This window comes from Capra hircus, chromosome 23, assembly GCF_001704415.2.
Source record: "Capra hircus breed San Clemente chromosome 23, ASM170441v1, whole genome shotgun sequence".
NCBI classification, from domain to species: domain Eukaryota; kingdom Metazoa; phylum Chordata; class Mammalia; order Artiodactyla; family Bovidae; genus Capra; species Capra hircus.
Genome location: NC_030830.1, coordinates 34,446,098 through 34,459,898, shown reverse-complemented (window position 1 = coordinate 34,459,898; position 13,801 = coordinate 34,446,098). Strand labels below are relative to the sequence as shown.

Below are 13,801 nucleotides of genomic sequence, written 5' to 3'. Positions count from 1 at the left end.
GCCACAGAGACAGAAACCACATCCTGAATCCCGGGACTGCTTCATAACCTAGCTGGAAAGAGTGGTCTTAGATAGCAGAGGTAACAGGAAAGAGAAGGGGAAACGGAATCTAAAACATCCGAGGGCAGATTGAGCCCGTTTAGAGTCTGTGGAAACTTCCATTGTGCAAGGTAAGCAGTTGTTACGGTAAGTAAGTTATTAAGCTCAGAACTGCTTCCTCTCTGTTCTGGGTGACAGCGCTCTGCCTCCGTGTTCAAGCTTCCCCGGTAGCTTTTATGTATTGCCATGTAATTATGTGTTTCCCTGCCTTCTACCTCATTCACCTGGGAACCTCTTCTTGGCAGGGACTGTATTTTGTTTAGTTCTGAATCCCCAGTAGCAAGGCCAGTACCTAGCACAGAGCAAGTACCAGGGACGTTTGAAGAGAGAAGGGATGAGTGACCAAATGAATGGGTGGATGAGTGCTCCAGCGTACCCCTTGGCACCTCTGACACTCTGTTCATGCCCTCTTACTGCAGGAGTGTGCTCACTCCCATCTGGGGCAGGCCAGGCAGGCTGGGGCAAATTCATGCCCTGGAGAGCAGAGCCCCAAGCAAGGCCAGCAGCGGGGATGAAGGATAAACCCCTCAGCTTCCTCACTGGTTGGGTGGGATGACTCCAAAGCATGCTGTGCGCAGTCTCCTTCAGGTCCCCAGTGAGAGTGACCCCTGGCGGCCCTTCGCAGTGACCTGCTTCCTGCACAGCCTGTCCTGGCTGTGTCCCCCTCCTCATCTCATCTTCTTTCTTTTTTCCGAGTGCCCTGCCATCACGGGCGGAATAAACCACTTAAGCTCAAATCCTTGTTTCAAGTCCATTTCTGGGGAATCCAGCCCAAGGGACACTTCTTAATTATAACTCTCAGGATTTAAGGTACCCACTGAGCCTGGACCATTGGGAATAAAAAAAAAAAAAAAAAATTGACCGAAAAGCCATGTACATTCTTGTCAAGGACTAACACAAACAGGCCACTCACTGAAGGACAGGGACCTTTAGTTGCCATGCAAATGGTTGGTATTGAGAGTTGAATGGAAAAATGTCTTCTACCCAATGTAGTCACAACCGGGGCTGTGGAACACGAGTCCTGCTTTGTCTTGAGACCTCTGTGAGCCACTATGCAGATGAGTGTTTGTGCGTGGTGAGTGTTTATGTGTGAATGAAGAAGACCTGTGAACGGAGGGGTGTGGAGTATGAGTGGAGAGGTGTGTGTGTGTGTGTGTGTGAAGAAGCGGGCGTGTCTGACTGAATGTGCCTTTGTGTGTGAGAGAGGGGGCGTCGCATGAATGGAGGTGATGACTGAGGGAACTTGTGTGCTTGGTGAATGGAGGGCTGTGTGGGTGAAAGAGGGCCTGGTTCTACGAATGAAGGCCGGGATGTGAATGAGGCTGTCTGCGAGCAGAGGGTGTGTGAGGGACGGGAGGCAAGCTCATTCGCTCGGCTTTGACAGGGACAAATACTGTTTTGTGGGCGTGTTGTCAACTACGAACGCATTAATCTCCATGGTTGCCTGTGATCTGGGCCTGCTTGGGGGACACAGACGGCCCACAGGGCTGGCAGCTCGCAGCAGCAGTTCAGGCGCCGGCCTTCCTCCCCGTATCCTCCCGTCAGCGTCCACTCCGGCCCTCAGGTGTGAGGGTGTGGGGGCTCTGGTTCCCCCCAGAGATTTTGTGCTTTTATTCAGTCATGACTTTCAAGACTCCCTTTCTCTCTCTGCGATACCCCCGGCCCCATTTCAAGCATCTTTTGGATTCTGTCACCTGAAGCCTCAAGCAAGGCTTCAGCTCTCGGAACCTGGGTGGCCTGCTTCCTTCTTAGCTCAGAGGTGGAGCGTGGAGAATGTGGATACCCAGGGCTGCACTTCTAGTCAGTCCAGCCTTTCAGTCCCAGCTCTCTCTCCCAAGGACTTCTCCAGCAGATTCACATCCAGTGACCCAGTCTGTCATTTTAGCCCTTTCATTCTTCTCTGCTCTAAATCACAGAGCATCCCCAGGTTCACTGACTCACCAGCACCACCCTCAAGTACCCCTAGCCTCTCCCTAGTCCCCACACTCAGGGGAGCAACCTGAGTGTGTGGTCCCCTCTAGGCTCTTGGTGATGAAGGGAGCAGTGGGGTGGATAATTCAAAGCGGCAGATAATCCAAAACTCATTTCCATTTGGCTGGGGAATGTTCACTCTATGATTTACTCTCCTCATTATGTTTGGCTCTGGCTAAAATTAAAATTGGCTTTTCTTCTTCAAGCCACCCAGGCTATAGTGTAGGCAATGGTGGAGCAGCCCTGAAGTTTAGTCCAGCTAGGGAACTTAATTACAGGCTAACATCTGACTAGCATATCAGCCTTGAAGGTCAATAGAAGTAGGGGTTGGATTTCACTAAGCAGACTGGGGCTCCCTGAGGCAGGGCTGTGTCTCCCCTCAGACTGGGGCTCCCTGAGGCAGGGCTGTGTCTAGCATCTGCCTACAGTTCTTCCTTCAGGATGAGGATTATTGGCAGTGTCCTCCTGCTCCTCACAGCCCCCTCTCCTCTCCCCACCCTGGGAAGCCGAGGCGAGGGCCTGACCTCCCTGAAGCAGCCCTTCCCGCAAGTCCACAGCTGGGCCTCATCAGGGGCTGCTCGCTGGCATTACATCACGAGAGCTCACAGGCTGCTCTGAGAAGGACTCTGTCTCATTGCCCAGGCCTGTGGTTATTACCCTTCCTTGTTATTGTGCCTTTGGTACAACATCGAGCATAGCATGTTTAATCTTGGACTCCTAATAACACCTCTGATTATTAAAATAAAAAGAATTTAGGCAATCAAATTGGCTTGATGGGAGTTTATTTGGTTATTTGTGGGTAGTAGGGAGGGGGCTGCTGCGATGGGGGACACAGTTACAGGCAAGGATTCCCACGTTGCCACCTCCAATGTCAGGTCTTTAATTGGCCCTGGGACAGAATCCTCATTACCTGTTGGCCAACCTAGACTCACAAGGTGACACACGAAAGCAAGAGGACTTTCCAGGACTTTACAGTCGGGGCTACCTTTGCTAACCCTAACCCCGCAAATTCCCTCAGCAGACATAAGTCTTGAGAAAAAGTCTCACTAGAGAAAAGGCCTGCGAGACTGTCCCGTGCCACATGCCCCAGCCGAGCAGCACTAAAGGGGTAGGAGGGCGGTGAGGCAGGGCTGTCCAGCCCTTCGGCCGCGGGGGGTGGTCTGGGATGCCAGGCCTGTGTGTCCTCTCCACCTCTGCGTGAACTCCTCCTCACTGTCCAGGTCTAGCGCTAGCCCCTGAGGCTCCTCCCACTTTGTGAACAGTGTCCTCTGTGCCTGCCCATTTCTGAACAGAAGGGACAGGGAGACATCAGTCAGGGGGGAACAGAATCGCAGGTGTACCTGAGGGATGTGTCATGAAGGGACTGTTTACAGAGGTGTGGGCAGGGTTAGATGCGAGTGGGATCCCTGGGTTGGGAAGATCCCCTGGAGAAGAGAATGGCAACCCCCTCCAGCACTCTTGCCTGGAAAATCCCATGGACAGAGGAGCCTGGCAGGCTATAGTCCATGAGGTTGCAAAGCGTTGGACACGACTGAAGCATGCACGTATGGTCAGGGTTAAGGAAACCCAAGAGGGGTGACGAGGCCCCCAGGGGCTGGCAACAGAGGAGGGCTTTTCAAACGCTTTCACCACAGGCCTGAAGGGGTGAAGGCAGAGGGCAGTTCCCAGAACCCATGCATAGTTACAGCCACGGGAGAGACAGGGATGGATACAACCCACTGACCTACTACGGCCTGGGAGGGAGCCAGCCAAGGAAACAGGCCCCCTCTCTCTCATCCTCTTTCTCACCTCCGGCTGCGCCTCCCAGCAACCAAATGCAGGAAGCCAGAGGACAAAGGATACTGTAGGAGGCAGTTCATACAGGCCAGCTTCCCAGGGCACAGGGCAGGGCAGATGAAGGAGGAAAGTTCGCTTGGAGCAGCAGATGGAAAAAAAATCTGCACACATAGAACAGCCTTCTCTCTTGTCAACTTTCCCAGTGAGATGTCAGATAATAAAAGTACTTGTAAGTGTAAGAACAGGGAGGAAAAGAAGGAAGGGGAGAGAGAAGAGAGACATGAATCCATTGGAAACAATAAACCCCACAGACTCAAGGGCAGTAAATATGAATTCAATTTGCTTTTGCCATTTACACAGCCCAGCCTTCTTAAGCGCTGACAGGCTGATCAGATAAAAGTCACTATTGCCACCAGGACGGCACATTTAAATTTTTATTGCAAACACCAGGCTCCATTACCCTGGGATTTGCTCTCTGCATTCCTAATGTTGTCTTTCTTCATGTCGGAATAGGAGCACTCTGGCTCCCAGGGGCAGACTAATTCGGCAGAAAGAGTTTGGTGCAGGAGTTCGGAGACCTGGGTCCAATCCTGGCTCTGCCCCGGACTTCAGCAAGCCGCCTCTCCTCTGCAGGCCTCGGTTTCCTCATCTGGGCAATTTGGCTGGATGGTGTGGGGGGTAGGGAGTGTGAGGGGTCATCTGCTCAAATCCATTTCCTGCCCCAGCCTGGTGAGATCTGGGTGGGGAGCAAAGGAGACTCAGACCAGCTGAGCACCCTAGCCCACTCCTAACCTGGTCCCTTCCTCACATATGGGAAATGAGAGACCTTGGCTGCCTCTCTCTCCATCCTAATGTCTGAAAATCTCAAACAGCTTCTCTTTTTCCTTTATGTTTTCTGTTTGCAGACTCATCTCTCCCTCCCCTTTACCTCCTTCCATTTCTTCCTGCTCCTCTTCCTCTGATAATCCTCCCCAAGTCCCCTCTGCCTGTATGCTTCATCCTCTCCTTCCTTTCTCCCTCGGCCTCCTCTCTGGAGATATCGGAATCGAGATCTGGAATGGTACGGTCAATCCCTCCCCACTGTGGCCTTCCACCCACCCCTACAGACTTGGGGATGAGCCTGATCCCGCAGCAAGGGCTCAGTCGTTCCATCAGGCTTCCATGGAGCAGCTGCTCTACGTGGCAAGCGGGGCGTGGGCATGAAGGTGGACAGAGTCAGCTGGGACATCTCCCCTCTCCTCAAGAGGATTTACACACACACATACTTGAATACTGGGAGCCACCAGAGGAGGGGAGTGTATTGAGCACATCTGGCACTTTACACATGGCATCTCAGTTAAACCATTTGCTGCCGCAATACTATTTACCCATTTTACAGGTGGAGAAACTGAGGCTCGGGAAGCTTCTATAACTTGTTCAAATGACTGAAGACAAAAGACAAAAGGCAGAACTGTAATTCCAGTCCAGATATGCCCAACCCTACCACAGATGGCACTGTCCTCACAGAATTCTTCAGAAGACATCCCTCCTAACTAGAGTGATGGAATCCCCCTTGGAGGAAGGGGCGTGAACTGTGGTCTTGAAGGATGGGTGATAGGATATCAACAACTAAGGTTGATTCTCTTATGGAGACTATCCTAGAAGAACAAAGATTCACAGTACTCAGTAGACTGAGGAGGATCTAACGAAGCTGGGTAATCACAGAAACCTTTTAAAGGAAAGCGCTTCTGAAGACCCCAGTTTGAGAAGCACTGTGGTTAGAAGCCTGACTTGGAGGCACGTGGATTCCAGAGTCCAGCCCCCTTCATGGGCAAAGGGTTACCAATCACAAGCCTCGTCACCTTGGGCAAGTTGCTTCCCTTCCCACTACCTCAGTGTGCTCATCTGTAAAACTGGATGATCTCACAGGGTTGTGAAAGCTGACTGGGTCCCTCCATGTCAAACACCTCAGCAGGGCCACACAGAGAGAAATCTCAAACCTGTATCACCCCCTATAATTCTTCTGGGGATGGTCTTTAAGTCACAACTGGATGATTTCTTAGATTGCTACTAAAATCAAAAGCTAAAAGGTAAAACAGAACTCAGCACCCTCAGGAGACCTCAGCCACTAGTTTAAAAAATCTTGTCATTCTAGGCTCCATGGGAGGAGTTAAGACCAGGAAAGCTGGGGTCCAAGAGCAACAACTGAATCTTCCTCCAACCTAGCTGCTCGGATTCCAGGATTAGGCTTGAGGGTTGCTTTGGATGTAGGATGCCTCCAGCCCAGGGAAAATGTAGCCAGAAATGAAGAGAGAGTACTTTTTTTTTTTTTTAAGTGAAGGAAAGAGTCTTCAAAGGCAAAAGTGATTAGAACCTATGAAAGTCATAATGAAGCTCTGCTCAGGGTATTTTATGGCCACTCACTACGGGGCCATAGAGAAAGCGCCCCCGCCTCTCCTCTCTTCTCACTCCAGGCTTCTTAGTAATTCCATCCCCAGCCTGTTTCTTGTCACCAGTGACCCCACCAGAACAGCAGCTCCGTGCTCTGTTCATTAGGCTTCTGTCTTTAGGTGTGTACATATTCATTGTGCTAAATCATTAAGCAGCTATAAATATTTATTGAGCACCTGCCGTGCTAGGCACCATACAGATTTCTCAATAAACAGTTCCTTCCTGTCCTCTGGGAGACTGCAATCTATTAAAGGCAAGACAAGAAGAGCCAGTCCTGAGAGAAGGGAGAGAGATGGACCTGGCAGTGGACAAATGACAGAAGCAAGATCTGCCCTGCCTCCTCCTCACCCTGCAACTCACTGAGAAACAGGGGCTGTGTCTCCCTCAGACTGGGGCTCCCTGAGGCAGGGCTGTGTCTCCCCCTCAGACTGGGGCTCCCTGAGGCAGGGCTGTGTCTCCCTCAGACTGGGGCTCCCTGAGGCGGGGCTGTGTCTCCCTTCAGACTGGGGCTTCTTGAGGCAGGGCTGTGTCTCCCTCAGACTGGGGCTCCCTGAGGCGGGGCTGTGTCTCCCTTCAGACTGGGGCTCCCTGAGGCAGGGCTGTGTCTCCCTCAGACTGGGGCTCCCTGAGGCGGGGCTGTGTCTCCCTTCAGACTGGGGCTCCCTGAGGCAGGGCTGTGTCTCCCTCAGACTGGGGCTCCCTGAGGCGGGGCTGTGTCTCCCTCAGACTGGGGCTCCCTGAGGCAGGGATGTGTCTCCCCTCAGACTGGGGCTCCCTGAGGCGGGGCTGTGTCTCCCCTCAGACTGGGGCTCCCTGAGGCGGGGCCGTGTCTCCCTCAGACTGGGGCTCCCTGAGGCGGGGCTGTGTCTCCCTCAGACTGGGGCTCCCTGAGGCAGGGCTGTGTCTCCCCTCAGACTGGGGCTTCTTGAGGCAGGGCTGTGTCCCCTCAGACTGGGGCTCCCTGAGGAGGGGCTGTGTCTCCCCTCAGACTGGGGCTCCCTGAGGCAGGGCTGTGTCTCCCTTCAGACTGGGGCTCCCTGAGGCAGGGCTGTGTCTCCCCTCAGACTGGGGCTTCTTGAGGCAGGGCTGTGTCCCCTCAGACTGGGGCTCCCTGAGGAGGGGCTGTGTCTCCCCTCAGACTGGGGTTCTCTGAGGGTGGGCTGTGTCTCCTCTTAGCAACTGGGGCTCCCTTGTACCAAAATCCTGTATTTCACTATCATAATAATAATTCTTCATAAACGCTCTGTTTATGCTTCTTTCGTGCAATAAATGAACACCTGGGGCTTCCCTGGTGGTCCAGTGGTTAAGAGTCTGCCTTGCAATGCAGGGAATGCAGGTTTTGTCCCTGGTGGGAGACCTAAGATCCCACTTGCTGTGAAGTAACCAGGTCCACGAGCCACAACTACCGAGCCCTGATGCCACGACTAGCGAGTCTGTGAGACACAGCGAGAGGCTCCACGGGAAGCGTCAGAGACCCCAAGTGCCACCACTAAGACCCGATACAGCCAAATAATAAAAGAAAAAGAACTGAACACCCCACTGACCTTTACATTAACCTCAAGCTCAGCATCCTCAGTTTCCCCCATGTAAATGTGGGCATTAGTTGGCTTTAAAGTTGCTGTGACGTTATGATGTTAACTACAGATTCAGAAGTGAGCCTCAGCTTCAGTGTCTCTTCTTTCCCCAAGCTTGGCTCCCTTTAGCATCCCCACAGGCACAGCCGTCACTGTCTGGTGATGCCTTCTCCCACCTGAACTAACTGGGGACCTGTGCTTAGAGAATCTTGAAAAAGTTTGTCCTTAAATTGGTATATTTCTCAGAAGGCCAAAGACTTGAATGTGGCTTCAGTAATTCTTACTCTTCAGCACTTGAAATGTACATGACACCATCATCATCTATCATGATCTAATGGTGAATGCTTTAGAGTAATCTTTACTCTTTTACAGATGAAGCAAGTGAGGCTCAGGGAGGTGTCTAGGTGACTTGCCAAGTCCTCTTCTTAGTCAGTGGCCGCTGGTGCCTCTGGGTTTGCCAATATTGTCAGTCTTGGGACCCTAGGACTCACTCATTCTCCTGGAGAGGCAACCAACCAAATGCACCGAGGCTCTAGCCCAACAGTCAGCACAATCACTTTATTATCACTTAACTGAAGGAGAATGGGGAGCTCATCTCAGAATTTCAGGGTGGAGGTTCCCTGCCCTGACATGTCAAAGGTCAGAGTGCTCCCAGAATTTGAGCACAAGTACACGAGAGGTCAAGGGGCTGGTTGTTCTGGAGTGGTCTCCTTCTTACTGGCCTTCGTGGGGGAGTTTGAATCACACCATCACTTGGCCTCAGGCTTCAGGGGGCTGCCAACACAAGGAAAGGATTCATACCTTCCTGCTGTGAATGGGAGAAGTGGATCAGTGCTCGGTTGAGGCAATAAGTTTTATGTTTCTCCTGTAAACCTCAGGGATTTAGTGCTCAGCAAGCCAGTGCTTCTTTTGAGATCCCAATCCAGGTAAGATAAAAAAAATCCTTATTCTGATAAATTAGGGGATCAGAGTGGACTCGAAGCCAAGGGCGAGTCATCCTTGGTGCCGTGTGATCATAGTCAACCACAGCTAGCCTACCAACCTCAGTTGCCTCCAGCGTACATGGGAGGGGAGTTTGGGAGCAAGGCGATCTCTGAGTCCTCTTCCAGACCTAACATTTCCTAATCCTATTCTGCTGCAACACTTTAAAAGAGCAAATAAATCAGTGGTTAAACTATTAATGGCTGATTAGGTTAACTGAGAATTCTGCACTGCCTTAACCAAGGGACTGAGTCCCTAACGAAATTTTAGGCATTATCCCCTGACTTGTGGGAGTGGTATTTGATGAGACTGCAAGGCTGGGGAGAGTCTAATCATTGACCCTAATTCACATCACATAAGTGCCTCCCATCTTTTGACAGAAAGCAGGACCAGAAAGGACAAATGCCTGTGGCTTGAGGTCTTGTGAAGAGCTAAGGAGAGTGGATGAAGGCTGCTTAGATGAGTAAAGGAGGACTCAGCCTACTTTGCTGAAGGAAGGAAACAGGGCAACTTCCTTCTGTAGTTGAGTGGAGGAGTAGTGAGGAAGTCAGGTTGGAGAGCTGAGAGGGTGATCAGATCAGTCAGCTCTTCCTTGACACCAAGCATTGTGCCCTTCCTCCATGCAGTGACAGTATGGAGCCTCTAGGCTCTATAGTTATTATTTGTTGTCCTCTAATATCCATTCTCTGCTCCTCTCTCGTAAGAATTTCCAAGTGTTATTTGGCCACAAGGCCATGCAGAATAAAGACATTTCCCAGCCTCCCTTGTACCTAGGTGTGGTCATATGATCAAGTTTTATCCAAAGATCTATAGGTAAAACACTAGTATGTGATATCCTGAAAGCGAAAGTCGTGTCCAACTCTTTGTGACCCCACAGACTGTACAGTCCATGGAATTCTCCAGGCCAGGATACTGGAGTGGGTAGCTTTTCCCTCCTCCCGGGGATCTTCCTGACCCAGGGATCGAACCCAGGTCTCCCACATTGCAGGTGGATTCTTTACCGGCTGAGCCACAAAGGGAAGCCCAAGAATACTGGAGTGGGTAGCCTATCCCTTCTCCAGTGGATCTTCCTGACCCAGGAATGAAACTGGGGTCTCCTGCATTGCAGGTGGATTCTTTACCAACTGAGCTATCAGGGAAGCCCTATGTGATACCCTAGTGGTGTACTTTAAAAAAGGATACACCTTTCTTTGCCCCTCCCTCTTTCCTAAGACTGGAATCTGATGTATGTACAGAACTTGAGCATCTATCTTGCTCCATGAACTGGCAGCCAACTGTTGAGGATACAAAATTATGAAACAGAAGGAACCTGGGCACCTGGTGATCATGGCACCACTATTCAGTTCTGGAATCTCTGAAGGTTTGGCTTTTGTTTTAATTATAACTTTAAAAAATGTTAAAGACATAAGAAGTTTCAAAAATAGTAGGAGTTCCCATAGACACTTCACCTCACTTCTTCCCATGATAATATCTCACATATCCGCAGTATCAATACATTTTTAAAGCAGAAACTTGACCTTATTACAGTGCCATTCACTTGAATATAGACCTTATTCCTTGCACTTTCTACAAGAGAGAGAAATAAACATCTTTTTTATTTAGGCTACTTGGTTTTTTTTTTTTTATCACTCACAATGAAATCAATTTCTAACTGATATAATTTCCAAAAGGTGCAAGAGGGCAACCACACTCCACTCCTGAGAAAGGCACACGGTAGGCAGAAGGAGCTGGTTCAGATACAGGGAACAACTAGGCAACCTTCAGGGCAGTGTGGAGAAGTCCTTTCAAACAGTGGGAAGCATAGGACTATCGCGCCATCTTCCCTTTGATGGTGCTGGTGAACAAACTGTCCTCTCCCACCTCCTTGCTCCGCCACTGCCCTTGGCAGGCAGCCCTGTCCCCACGCTTAAATCTTTGCTCGTCTTTCTCTTGCTGGATCCACCTCCACCCCCAGCTCTTACCTATGCAGAGCTCTGCATCTCCTGCTACTTCAGGGAGACCTGAGATGCTCATTAGTGTTGCTGGTTCCTGGCCCATCAGAGTCACATGTCAGGACAGGGAAGCGAAGGCGGGTGACATTTGTTGGTATTTTCAACTCTGGTGAAAACAAACAAATTGCACCGGAGTTAAATGTCAAAGGCTCCTGAACGTGCTGCCTGGGAGGGAGGGAGGACCATCTCCACGGGGGGACAGCCTTCTCTGGGTCCCTGAGGGGGTGGGTGTGGGCGATGCAGCTGTGTTGGAAGTCTACCAGGAAGGCCGAGTGGGCTGTGTTTGTCAAAGTCCACCTTCATCCCACCGTGGGCAGTCTGGTTAGACATGCGCAGTCCCCAAGGGAGGACATGCATTCCTCATCCATCGCTTCATCCAGAGCACATTTACTGAGCACTTGCTACGTGCAAAAGGCTCTACAAGAGGGGCTGAGGGGCGACTGATGATGAGACAAATACGGCCGGTCCCTGCCCCCTGGGAACAGGCCTCCCTTAGAGAGGACAGAAGGCATCTAAACATACGATGAAAGAAGAAAATAGTCACCCTAGCCAGGGGTGGAATGCTCTTTGGGTCCTTAGACAAAGAGGGAAGGAGAAATCAGGGATGTATTTCAAAGGCTTTGTCGTGAGGCTTGAAAGATCTACCTTCAGATGTGCACAGAGGAGGGTTTAAGGGGACAATCAGCTCAAAGACAGCACAAGCCACATCTACCCACAATGCTAATCAGCTTTACTATCATTGTTGCCCCCAAACTGGATGGAAATACACTCATAGAGCTGAACGCACATGACGTAACCCAGTAAGGAAGGGTTTCTGGGGTCCATGAGCTTACTGGAATTGTGTGCTGAATTTTGCGTAGTCAAGCACTTTTCTGGGAGGACTATGCATAGCCTCCACCAAATTCTGCAAAGTAGAGGTGATCTCCCCCTAAGCTGAACCCCTATTCTAGAAGCTGGCAAGAAGTAAGACCTTGCTGGATCTCAAACTATGACTTGTCTAAATGCATGAATGCCTGACTCCATGAAGAGCAGGTTGCCCTTCCTTCACAGACTATTCCTGAGATTTTATTTGCAGCGAGTAAACCAGTTCCAGCCCCAGCCACAGCTCGGGGAGGGGGGCAGGAGGCAAAGGACAGGGTGAGGGGGGAGTCCAGGCAGGGCCAGCTCTTCTCCAAGGAAGCAGCATCCTCTGCTTAGGTCCAGCCCTGCAGTGATTGAATTATCCGCCCTTTCACTTAATGAGCATCTCTCTGGACTGGCCATGAGACCTGTGTTCAGGAGAGCAGACATTTCATTAGCAGAATTCAGTGGTGCTGCGTTGATCCTGGTTTCCTGACAAGTAAGAGAAGGAGCCAGAGTCCTAAGCACAATCCTTTTGTGAGCCTTGCCTCGTCCAAACCATGCAAGCTCTCATCCATCCCCTAGTCTCACGTGTTGCTCTGTGTGACCAGGGGAGGCGAGAAGGCCCTTGTAGGGGACTTCAAAGTACATGAAGGCCTAGCGGGGCTGTGCCCTTGGGCCTGGACCACTCTGGCTGCTGAGAGATGATGAGGAAACATGTCACTTCTCCCTTCCAGACTAGGAATGAGCAAGAACTCCACAGGTGGCTGGTGGACAGTCTTCCAGGAACCATTCCTCCTTCATCTTGTCAGTTCCAAGGGTACCTCTCCCAATGAAAATGACCTTATGGACATTCCAGGTCACTATTGGGTTCACCATTATCTTCCTTGCTACACAAGGAGAAGCAGAGGCCCAGGAAAGAGGCCAGGGGCATTGACGGAAAACCCTGGAAGGATGTTGAAAGGGTCAATGTTACCTCCTCTGTGAAGGTCTTCTGGAAACAAAGGGTGAGACACACCAGATTTGCTGTGTAATGCAACAGTGCACGGGTTTCCAAGGTGGCGCTAGTGGTAAAGAACCCACCTGCCAAAGCAGGAGACACAGGAAATGCAGGTTCTACCCCTGGGTCAGGAAGATCCCCCGGAGGAAGGCATGGCAACCCACTCCAGTATTCTTGCCTGGAGAATCCCATGGACAGAGGAGCCTGGTGGGCTACAGTCCAGAGGTTTACAAAGAGTCAGAAACGACTGAACTGACAGCATGCACGCACTTACCTGACAGCGCAGTTGGGAGTTCTTCTAGGTCAGCCCGCTTACCATCCATGGTATCAGCTGGCCTCAAGGCCAGAGTTGTGGCTGTTCAACATCATAAATCCAAGGCCACCTAATCCTGAGTCCGCCATGCCATCAGTCTGCTCCTGCAAGACCCAGTAGCATGATCCATAAGGAACCACATGAGCTGTCAAAGCCACAGCAGCCAGCGGTGACACCAGTCAGGATTATAACGGCCCTGTCCACACTGGTGAGCTCTGGGCCCAGCTGAACTCTCACCTCAGGGCATCCTGGGTATGGTAGGGAGAGGTGCTCTTTAGTCTTTGGGTCTGTAGTGTATAAAGGGAACCTGCCCCAAATCCTCTACATCAGAAGTGAAAACTGAGGGATTAGACACACCTGATCGTTCCATGAGGTCCAGAAGAACTTACAGATGAGGGACAGGGGCTCCGAATGGAGCCGACAGGCACCAACAGGGGAGAAATGACTGAGGACATTAGCAAGGTTCCCTGCAGTCAACCGTGAACAAATGGAGTGATCCTTCCTCCTTGGCTGCTGCTGCTGCTTTAGTCACTCAGTCATGCCCGACTCTTTGCGACCCCATGAACTGTAGCCCACCAGGCTCCCCCGTCCCTGAGACTCTCTAGGCAAAAATACTGGAGTGGGCTGCCATTTCCTACTCCAGGGAATCTTCCTGACCCAGAGATTGAATGCACATCTCTTGAACTGGAGGCATATTCTTTACCACTGAGCCACTGGGGAAACTCCCTTCTTCCCCACACCTCCCTATAGTGTGGGAAGAAGAACCGATATGGAGAGAGGGAGGGAGGGAGTTAGAGAGAAGGATAGAGTGAGAAAGAGAACAAAG

The 13,801-nt window shown here is 51.1% G+C and overlaps 1 protein-coding gene across 1 annotated transcript in view; it reads right to left on the bottom strand.

Annotated features, from left to right (window-relative positions):
- The window catches only part of LRFN2 (leucine rich repeat and fibronectin type III domain containing 2), a 65,465-nt gene extending 52,449 nt beyond the window's left edge, over positions 1 to 13,016 (bottom strand). Inside the window, exon 1 of the mRNA XM_018039321.1 lies at positions 12,937 to 13,016. The gene's annotated coding sequence lies outside the window, so the exon portion shown is untranslated. The remainder of the gene's footprint in view (positions 1 to 12,936) is intronic.